A 10,896-nucleotide genomic window follows, 5' to 3' on the forward strand; every position below is an offset into this window, starting at 1 on the left:
ATCCTGAGGAGGGTGTTCCATATGTTCTCAAGACTGGACTAATACATTTGTTGCCCAAGTTTCATGGTCTCGCAGGTGAAGATCCTCATAAGCATCTTAAGGAGTTCCATATTGTTTGTTCCACCATGAAGCCCCCTGATGTCCAAGAAAATCATATCTTTCTAAAGGCTTTTCCTCATTCTCTGGAGGGAGTGGCAAAAGATGGTTGTACTACCTTGCTCCCAAATCCATCTCCAGTCGGGATGACCTTAAGAGGGTGTTCTTGGAGAAATTCTTCCCTACATCTAGGACCACTGCCATCAGAAAAGACATTTCAGGCTTCAGGCAACTTAGTGGAGAGAGCTTGTATGAGTACTGGGAAAGATTCAAGAAATTGTGTGCAAGCTGTCCTCACCACCAGATTTCTGAGTAACTCCTTCTGCAATATTTCTATGAGGGACTTAGCAACATGAAGAGGAGTATGATTGATGCTGCCAGTGGTGGAGCTCTTGGTGATATGACCCCTGCTGAGGTCAGGAATTTGATTGAGAAGATGGCTTGCAACTCCCAATAATTCAGTGCAAGAAATGATGCTATTGTCTTTAGAAGAGCCCATGAGGTGGCCATGGATTCATCTTCATCTGCTGAAAATAAAAAGCTTGAGGGAAAACTTGATGCCTTGGTCAACCTAGTAACTCATCTTGCAATGAATCAAAAATCTGCATTTGCACCTGTTGCAAGGGTCTGTGGTCTATGTTCTTCTACAGATCACCATACAAATCTCTGTCCTTCTTTGCAGCAATCTGGAGTCAATGAGCAACCTAAAGCTTATGCTGCAAACATTTATAATAGACCCTGTCAGCAGAAAAACCAACAACAACAGACTAATTATGATCTTTCAAGCAACAGATACAATCCAGGTTGGAGGAATCATCCAAATCTGAGATGGGCAAGTCCTCCACAACAATAACAACCTGTCCCTCCTTTCCAGAATGCTGCTAGTCCAAGTAAGCCATATGTTCCTCCTCCAATGCAACAACATCAGCAGCAACAACAAAGACAACAAGCAACTGAGTCCCCTCCTCAACCTTCCTTAGAAGAGTTAGTGAGGCAAATGACCATCCAGAATATGCAATTTCAGCAAGAGACAAGAGTCTCCATTCAGAGTTTGACAAATCAGATGGGGCAGATGACTACTTAGATGACAAATCAGATAGTTGCACAAAAGAGAAAGCTTCCTAACAAAAATTTTCATGCATGTGGACCTTCTTCTAGTAGTTTTGACTTGCAGCAGCCTCCTATCCCTCTTCCATTCCCACCTAGAGCAATTCCAAACAAAAAGATGGAAGAAGTGGAAAAGGAGATCTTGGAGACCTTCAGGAAAGTAGAGGTGAACATACCTCTGTTAGATGCCATCAAGCAGATTCCAAGATATGCCAATTTTCTAAAAGAGCTGTGCACCCATAAAAGGAAGCTCAAGGGCAATGAAAGGATTAGCATGGGTAGAAATGTGTCAGCATTGATAGGTAAATCTGTTCCTCACATTCCTGAGAAATGTAAGGACCCAAGTACTTTCTGCATACCTTGCATTATTGGGAACAATAAATTTGAGAATGCCATGCTAGATCTAGGAGCATCAGTTAGTGTCATGCCTATGTCCATTTTCAATTCTTTATCTCTTGAACCTTTGCAATCTACAGATGTGGTGATTCATTTGGCAAATAGAAGTGTTGCATACCCCACAGGTTTCATAGAGGATGTGCTGGTTCGGGTTGGTGAACTTATTTTTCCTATTGATTTTTATGTTCTTAATATTGAAGAGGGATTTTCCCATGGTTCAGTTCCAATTATTTTAGGCAGGCCATTTATGAAAACAGCCCGAGCCAAGATAGATGTTTATGCTGGCACATTGTCTATGGAATTTGGTGATATTGTTGTTCATTTTAACATTCTTGATGCCATGAAACATCCATCTGAGGATCATTCTATTTTTCGTGCTGAGATAATTGATCAGATTGTTGATGATTATATGTTTGATTTTGATTCTGTTATTCATGGTAGGAAACATCCATTTTTAACTGATATGCATACTTGTCATTCCTTATGCATTGAATCTGAATCTGAGTTTGAATTTGATCTTGTATCTGATTTTTATGCTGAGAGTGAATTTGAATTCAAGTCTGGTTCTGATTTTCTAGGTGTTGTACCTCTTGATGCTGATTTTTTAGAGTCAGAATGCACTAACCATGTTGCAGGAAGTACATACACTTCTGACTTGCTTTATGAGGTACAGGCTGAGGAACCTTCCTTTTCTTCTCCTACCCTGGTTCCTCCCACTGCTCAGCCACCACCCACACCAGAGTTGAAGCCCTTACCGGTAACCCTCAAATATGCTTACTTGGAGGACAAGGAAAAATTTCCAGTGATCATCTCTGCTTCCCTTGATGCTGAGCAAGAGGAGAAGTTGTTGCCAGTGCTCAAGAAGCACAAGAAGGCCATTGGATGGACTTTAGCAGACATTCCTGGTATTAGCCCATCTACCTGCATGCATAGGATACTTTTAGAGGATGCAGCTAAGCCAGTGAGGCAGCCACAGCGGCGACTCAACCCCGTCATTCTAGATGTGGTGAAAAAGGAAGTGACCAAGCTCTTACAAGTTGGAATCATCTACCCCATTTCTGACAGCCAGTGGGTGAGTCCAGTTTAAGTGGTTCCTAAGAAGACATGCCTCACAGTGATTAAGAATGAGAAGGATGAGCTTATCCCCACAAGAATGCAGAACAGCTGGCGAGTCTGCATTGGTTATAGGAGGCTGAACCAAGTGATCAGAAAAGATCATTTTCCTTTGCCATTCATTGATCAAATGCTTGAGCGCTTGGCAGGTAAGTCCCATTACTGTTTTCTTTATGGTTTTTCTGGTTATTTACAAATTCATATTGCTCCTGAGGATCAAGAAAAGACCACATTCACCTGTCCCTTTGGCACTTTTGCCTATAGGAGGATGTCTTTTGGCCTATGCAACGCCCCTGGTACCTTCTAGCGGTGTATGCTTAGCATTTTTAGTGATTTTTTAGAGAGTTGCATAGAGGTGTTTATGGATGATTTTACTGTTTATGGATCCTCTTTTGATGCATGTTTGGATAGTCTGGATAGAGTTCTTAATAGATGCATTGAAACTAACCTTATGCTGAATTTTGAAAAATGTCACTTCATGGTAGAACAAGGTATAGTTTTAAGACATATCATTTCCAGTAGGGGCATAGAGGTAGACCCTGCAAAAATAGATGTTATTTCACAATTGTCTTACCCCTCTTGCATGCGAGAGGTTCATTCTTTTCTTGGTCATGCAGGGTTTTATAGGCGCTTTATCAAGGATTTTAGCAAAGTGGCCCTTCCACTATCCAATCTGCTGCAAAAGGAGGTGGAGTTTGATTTTGATGACCGGTGCAAAGAGGCTTTCGATTGCCTCAAGCGTGCAATGACTACCACCCCTATCATTCAGGCACCTGATTGGACAGCCCCATTTGAGCTAATGTGCGATGCATCCAATTACGCATTGGGGGCTGTCCTTGCTCAAAAGATTGATAAGCTGCCTCAGGTGATCTACTATGCTTCCAGAACTTTGGATGCTGCTCAAGCAAATTACACTACCATAGAGAAGGAGCTATTAGCAATAGTTTTTGCTCTTGAGAAATTTCGTTCATATTTACTTGGTACTCGTGTTATTGTTTATACTGACCATGCAGCTCTAAAGTACCTGTCGAAGAAGGCTGAATCAAAGCCTAGATTGATCAAGTGGATGCTTTGGCTCCAAGAGTTTGATTTGGAGATCCGTGATCGAAGTGGTGCACAGAACCTCATGGCTGACCACCTGAGTAGGATTGAGCGTGCGTCTGAGGACTCATCCATTCAAGATGATTTTCCGAATGACCATTTGTACATTCTGTATAGTATTTCTGATTCCTTCCCCACTCCTTGGTTTGCTAATATTGTGAATTATTTGGTTGCTTCTGTTTTTCCTCCCTTAGCATCTAAAGCTCAAACTGATAAAATTAAGAGCGATGCTAAGCATTATATTTGGGATGACCCCTATTTGTGGAAGTTGTGCAGTGACCAGGTTATTAGGAGATGCATTCTAGACCATGAGATTGACTCATTTTTGCAATTTTGTCATATTTCCACACTAGGTGACCATCTTGGCATACAGAGGACAGCTTGCAAGGTGCTTGATTACGATTTCTATTGGCCCACCATCTTCAAGGATAAGTGGAGAATTTGTAGCACTAGTGAGACTTGTCAGAGAGCAGGTGGCTCACTTTCATAGAGACAACAAATGCCTCAACAACCCATGTTGTTCTGTGAGGTGTTTGATGTCTGGGGTACAGATTTTATGGGGCCTTTCCCTGTCTCTTTTGGTTTTGTTTATATTCTCCTTGCTGCTGATTATATTTCAAAATGGGTGGAAGCCAAACCCACCATAACTAATGATGCTAAGGTTGTTGTGGATTTTGTTAGATCTAATCTGTTTTGCAGGTTTGGAGTCCTTAGAGCCATCATTAGTGATCAAGGCACCCATTTTTGTAACAGGTCCATGTATGCCTTGCTAAAAACATATGGGGTCGTGCACAGAATTTCCACACCTTACCACCCCCAAACTAATGGGCAGGCTGAGATTTCAAACAGGGAGATAAGAAGGATCTTAGAGAAGATTGTGCAGCCGAACAAAAAGGATTGGAGCACCAGGCTGGATGATGCTCTTTGGGCGCATAGGACTGCCTACAAAACACCCATAGGAATGTTGCCTTATCGGGTTGTCTTTGGCAAGGCATGCCATCTTCCTGCAGAGATAGAGCACAAAGCCTACTGGGCTTCAAAGACCTGCAACTTCTCTATTGATCAGGATGGAGAGGAAAGGAAGTTGCAACTAAGTGATCTAGATGAGATTCGTTTAGAAGCCTATGAGAATTCCAAATTCTACAAGGAGAAGACCAAGAAGTTCCATGATAGTTTGATAGCTAAGAAGGACTTCGTGGTTGGGCAGAAAGTTTTATTGTATAACTCTAGGCTTGGACTCATGAGTGGTAAGTTGAGGTCAAAGTGGATTGGTCCTTTTGTGGTGACTAATGTTTTTCCTTATGATACAATTGAGATCAAAAGTGAATCCACAGATAAGAGCTTCAAGGTCAATGGGCACCGGCTGAAACCATTCCTCACAAATCCCTTCTTAGTGGATGTAGTGGTGGAGGAGACCTCCTTACTTCACCCTACCTCTCTTCCGCCATGACTTAAGGAGTTTTCTTTTTTCTGTCTCCTTCTTTACTTTTATTGCAGTTGTCCAATTTTATTGATTGTTTTGATAGCTCTTGATCTTGTGATTGTGCTACATTGAGGACAATGTGTTGTTTAAGTGTGGGGGGGGGGGGGAGATTGTTCTTTAATTTTGTTGATTTTGTTGGGTATTCTAGATTAATTTTGTTGGGTTTTCTAGTTTAATTTTTTTAGGTTTTCTAGGTTAATTTTGTTATTTTGGTTTTATGTTTTGTGTACAACATTGCATGTTGCTCTTTGAATTTTGGGTTATGTATAGGTAATGGGTAATTATTTTTGAAATAGGAGTTTCTTGGCATTTTGTGAATTGAAATCCTTTTTTTTCTCTACATGTCAAGTTAGTTTTGAAAGTTCGAATTGAAAGTGATAGATTTACCCTTGGTGAGAATTTGAGCCATCATCATCTATTTTATTCGGTGTGTTTTGCCCCATTCATTGCTTGCACAATAGCCTTGGCTTGACTCTTGTTGATACTTCTTGCTTCATATGCATGTTGGGAGATGATTTAGGCATTTTGTTCTTATAAGCCTCTAGCCAAATGAGCCTACCTTGAATTAATTCCTTTGATAGCCCCTTTGAGCCTATGTTCCGCTTTCTTTGTTTTGGAAGCTCATTACATGCCTTAATTGAAAAACCATGATCTCACCCTACCCTTAAGTAATTTTGGAGCTTTGGAATTGTTTTGGGAATAAGTGTGTGTGTGTGGGGGGGCGGGGGGAGGGGGGGTATGTTTCATTGGATGATATGTTTTTTGTTGGCCATGCTTGATGATGTATTTTGGCCATGATTGATGTATATACATATATTGCCTAATTGTTGATTTATTTTTCAAATGCTTTCAAATGCTACTGTTCATGTTAAAAAAAACAGCAAAAAAAAAAAAAAACAAAAAAAAGGAATGAAGTTGAATAAATGAGGTCTTGGTTTGAAGACTTGGATTGATTTGAGGACTTGGTTGATTTTGTTTTGGGTTTACTTTTTATGCTTAATTTTTTATTTTGGATTTGGGGTTTACTACTCTTTCTTAGCTCCCACTTATTCCCCATTGCTCCTATATTCTTTTGGGTTTTAGCTACTTATCCCATACTTTCCTCTACCTTGTCCTTGGCCCCATTACAACCTTAAAAGACCTTTTGATCCTCATGTGTATGTGTTTGGTGTTGGACCTTGTGGCCTCAATAATCTTAAGAGGGATAGGCTTAGAATGCAGAAGAAGCAACAACAATCAATTTAATAATGTTCTATAAACATGCAAGGCAAAATTGATTGCAATAACATAAATGAGATAAGGGAAGAGAGAATGCAAACACAATTTTATACTGGTTCAGCCACTTCCCGTGTCTACATCCAGTACTCAAGCAACCCACTTGAGATTTCCACTATCTTTGTAAAATCCATTACAAAGTCTGAACCACACAGGGACAACCCATCCCTTGTGTTCAGGAATCCTTTACAACAAGAGACTCACAGTCTCTTAACAAATCTCATTGAATAAGAAGAATGGAAGAAGAATTCTCTCTTCAGAGAAGAATATTACAATGAAGATCCATGGATGAACTCTTAATGGATTTGCAAGTATTTGCCCAAGAGTTCTTGAGAGAGCATTTGGCAATGAAGTTCTCTTGGAATCTCTCTCATTTTCTTTTGAGAGAGGATAAAACATTTTGGCCAAGCAAAACTCTCTGCATAAAATTCGTGCCCAAGTCACCTATTTATAGGCCTTTGATGGCCATTCACAAATCTAATGAAAAGATGTGACTGTTGGCAAATTTTCTGAAAACTTTCCACTGGTAATCGATTACAATGTCTATGTAATCGATTAGACAGTTATAATTTGAAGGGTTATGACTTTTGAATTTGAATTTTGAAAGTTCCATTGCTGGTAATCGATTACAAACATTTGGTAATCGATTACATGTTCAAAATTAAAATTCAAAACCCTTTTCAATAGTTCTTTCTCAACCATATCTTCTGGTAATTGATTACATTGTCTGGTAATCGATTACAGAGCCTTTCATGTCTTGGAAACACTTTTTTTGGAGGCAAGGCTTCCTCTTAAAGAAATCTTGAAGCAAGGCTTTGTTTGTTGAAGCAATCTTGTATTAATCTTGAAGCAAATGCTTATCCTTTGAAGCAACCTTGTTTGATTCTTCTTTGGCATCATCAAAATCATGTATACATACATTCACATTCTCCCCCTTTATGATGATGACAAACATGTGATTTCTTCTCGACACCATCAAATCTTGCATGATTCACATTCTCCCCCTTTGTCTTGCAAATTCTTTTTGATATCATCAAAGCCTGCATGATTTACATTCTTCCCCTTTTTTGATGATGACAAACATTATCCAAGGCTTGATCTTTTTGACATCATCAAAATCTTCATGATTTACATTTGGCGAGTTTGGTTGTCGATTTTAGAGTCTTGCCAAGTCTATGTGGTGTTTGTTTTCATGGGTGCTCTGAGAGTAAACAGTAGCCTAGACACTTGAGAGATAGAGTGCATATCTTATGAGGCTTTATCACTTTTCATTCTTGAGCTGATTGACTATCTTGCCACGTTTGAGATGCTTGGATGATTTTCATGACTGTCTTGATTCTTTGACTCTCTACGTGTTGGATGTTGCCCATTCCTTTCATTCCTTGAGATTCATTGAGAAATATGTAATTGTTTTTGTGTTTGTTTGTTTCTCTTTAATGTCTCTGGATTTGTTCCTTGCTTTGCTTTTTGATTTTTCCTAGGAGTGCAAAAGGCTAAGTGTGGGGGGATTTGATGTGTCATTATTTTCTCCTATTTCTTAACCCTTTTTGTTACGATTTTAATTACTGATTAGCCTTAATTGTCAAATTAATTATGCAGTTTTATCATTTGGGCCTACTTGACTAATTTTGTGTTTTTAATTTAATTTCAGGAGAATTATAAGCAATTAGGCTTGAATCCGGAATTAGGCTTCGACTTGAAGAGAGAAGACAATTTTATTTTATCAAATCTTATCTTATCTTGTCCTGATTTTATTTTCTTTCGTTTATGGGCTTGGACTTAAAATAGATTTTTAAGCTTTGGGGCTAAGGACCTATATAACAGCACCAAGGTTTTAGTTTAGTGAGTTTTTCGAAGAGGAGTTTTTTCGAAGAGGAGAATAATTCTAGGATTTTAGAATTCCAGTTTTTACTGTTCATGCGCACTGTTCACATATAATAAAATTCATTTTTTGCAATTTCATTTCTGGTTCAATCTACAATTTCGCTTTCTACTGATTAATGAAAGGCTATGTCTTCAGCGTTGTTTTCTCTTGAGGATCAAGCACAACTCTCTTTGAGGTTTTGTTATTACTATTGAATTCTGATCAGTTTTTCCTCTTCACCAATTACTCTGTATTTGTTGCTATTAATCCATGCATGCTTAGTGCTTGATTAATTGTCTCTGTGCTTAATTTACGTTCATGCTTAATGATTAGTTTCGTTCATGATTAATTGGTGTATGTGTTGCTTAATCACATAATGACAGCCTTATGTTAATTTTCACTTAGTAATTTAATTTAGGGTTGGATTAAGTGGTTGAACTGATTAAGGATAAATTCTCATAACCTAGGATAAGAGACTTGCTTGTGAATCAAGGGGAAACAACATGTTTTAATTTTGTTATTTTCTAATTCAAATTTGCTTGCTGTTTAATTTACAAAAACAAACAACTCCCCCCATTCGTTACTGTTTTCTTACTATCTGTTATGAACGTTTGGTTGACCATTGCTCGTTGGGAGACGACCTAGGATCACTTCCTAGATACTGCATTTTTAATGTTTATTTGATTGGGTACGGCCTCGATCAATCGGGCTTAAGTGCAACACATTGAAGTAGTGAAGGCATGACAAACTCCATGTAAGGAAGAAAATCTTGTCCCAGACATTTGCAGAGTCTAGCCCATAACCTATTGTTGTTGGATCATCTGTCTCCATTTGAGATACTTGAAGGGACATAAGAACTTCCATAACCTATTGAAGAACCATCACACATAGAATATTAAAATTATACGAGACATAACTAACCAGGGAGAAAGAAAAAAATGCTTAATAGAGATGCAGGGGTAGACAAGTTCCTATCTTCCCGTTCTAGACCGACTATTTTTCCAAATGATGATAAAGTGGCATTACATAAGACAAACTTGCATTCTTGTTTGACAAAGTATAAAAATAAACAAGAAACACCTACCTGGTTAGCATCAGCCCTAAACTTCTCCTTCCCAACAACCATTCCAGCTAAACTTATACACTCTATGGAGGCAGCATGAAGCATACGGTTAAACTTGTCGGTTGCATTAACCAATATAGCTTTCAGATATGACATTACAGCATCATAATATTTTTGGAAGTGTTCCTAAGAAAGAACATAATAACATTATTCCTGAGAATAACACTCTATTTAATATACCTGAAGAAGTACAAGTAGTTTGCTGACTATTCCATCCAAGTATAGCGTTAAGATATAAGATGTGCAGTTCTCGCTGAAGTTGAGAACTGTTGAAGCAGCATGTGCCTGTGTAGACAATATTTTGAAAATAATTACAATAGAAATCTTATTTAATTTAAATAGCATGACTTCAATCATAAAGACTACAAAGAATAAAAGAAAAATGATACAGACTTCATAAAATTGAAGTATATACTTCAATTTTATGAAGTCCATATGACAATGCTTTGCATTTGTATAATAGAGTAACATTGCAGTTACTGTTTGCGTTGTATTTTAAATAATTGATGTGTTTAATGACATACAAAGCTCATTAAAAGAATCACAAAACTTTCATTTCAAATCATGAGCAAAAATCCATGTTCAAGAATTAAGAATATCACTTCAATAAAAGCGCAACTAACCTGCACACGAGGGTTCTAAAAATCATCCGTGGCACCAGCTAGTGCTGGCAACACTCCTTGATGATATTTAACTTGCAAATCAGGACCCAAATCAGTAGACAGCTGCCCAATTGCATTAATATCTGCCCACCTTACATGGGGGTGTTGGTCAGGGAAGGAAGTTAGGACCATAGCCACCACTTGCTCCAAATTCTTTATCATGGCCTGCACCAATTAAAAGTAGGTAGAAAATCAAAATCACAAGTGGCATACAAAAGTTATTGCTAAACAAGAAACAATCAATCACAATTAAACCAACTATAACTAACACAAATATTCTAACTGTAATTTACTTATATAAAAAGCAAAACATGCCATAAGAAAAGTAGACATCTCCAATGAACACAATACCTTTGAGCAGCCCTCAACTATCTGAGCAAGTGCGATAAGTGCAGCATGGCATTTCTGCCATTTGGGAGCAGCCAAGTAAGCAGGCAACTGTTCAGACCCAACAGGAACAATGGTGTTTTCACCCAAAGATATAGAGAGACTATCCAAGCACTCTTATACCATACTATAATTACTGGTTTCACTAGCATCCTCATCCTCAATCTCAGCACCGTGCCATGCAGGATCATCCTCCATATCAAGCTAGCAAAGATGGATGGAACTTCAGCATCTCATACTCCGCAAGAGTTACCTCTACCAGGAAGCTGGCCAATCACTCAAGATGTTC

The 10,896-nt window shown here is 38.5% G+C and overlaps 1 non-coding gene across 1 annotated transcript; it reads right to left on the reverse strand.

The window, feature by feature from the left end:
- Positions 1-295: 295 nt before the first annotated feature.
- Positions 296-402, reverse strand: LOC114377772. The gene has a single exon (XR_003659207.1). It is a non-coding gene; the product is annotated as a small nucleolar RNA R71 (small nucleolar RNA).
- Between the last annotated feature and the right edge of the window lie 10,494 nt (positions 403-10,896).

The sequence above is a fragment of the Glycine soja genome, chromosome 11 (genome assembly GCF_004193775.1).
Source record: "Glycine soja cultivar W05 chromosome 11, ASM419377v2, whole genome shotgun sequence".
Taxonomy (NCBI): domain Eukaryota; kingdom Viridiplantae; phylum Streptophyta; class Magnoliopsida; order Fabales; family Fabaceae; genus Glycine; species Glycine soja.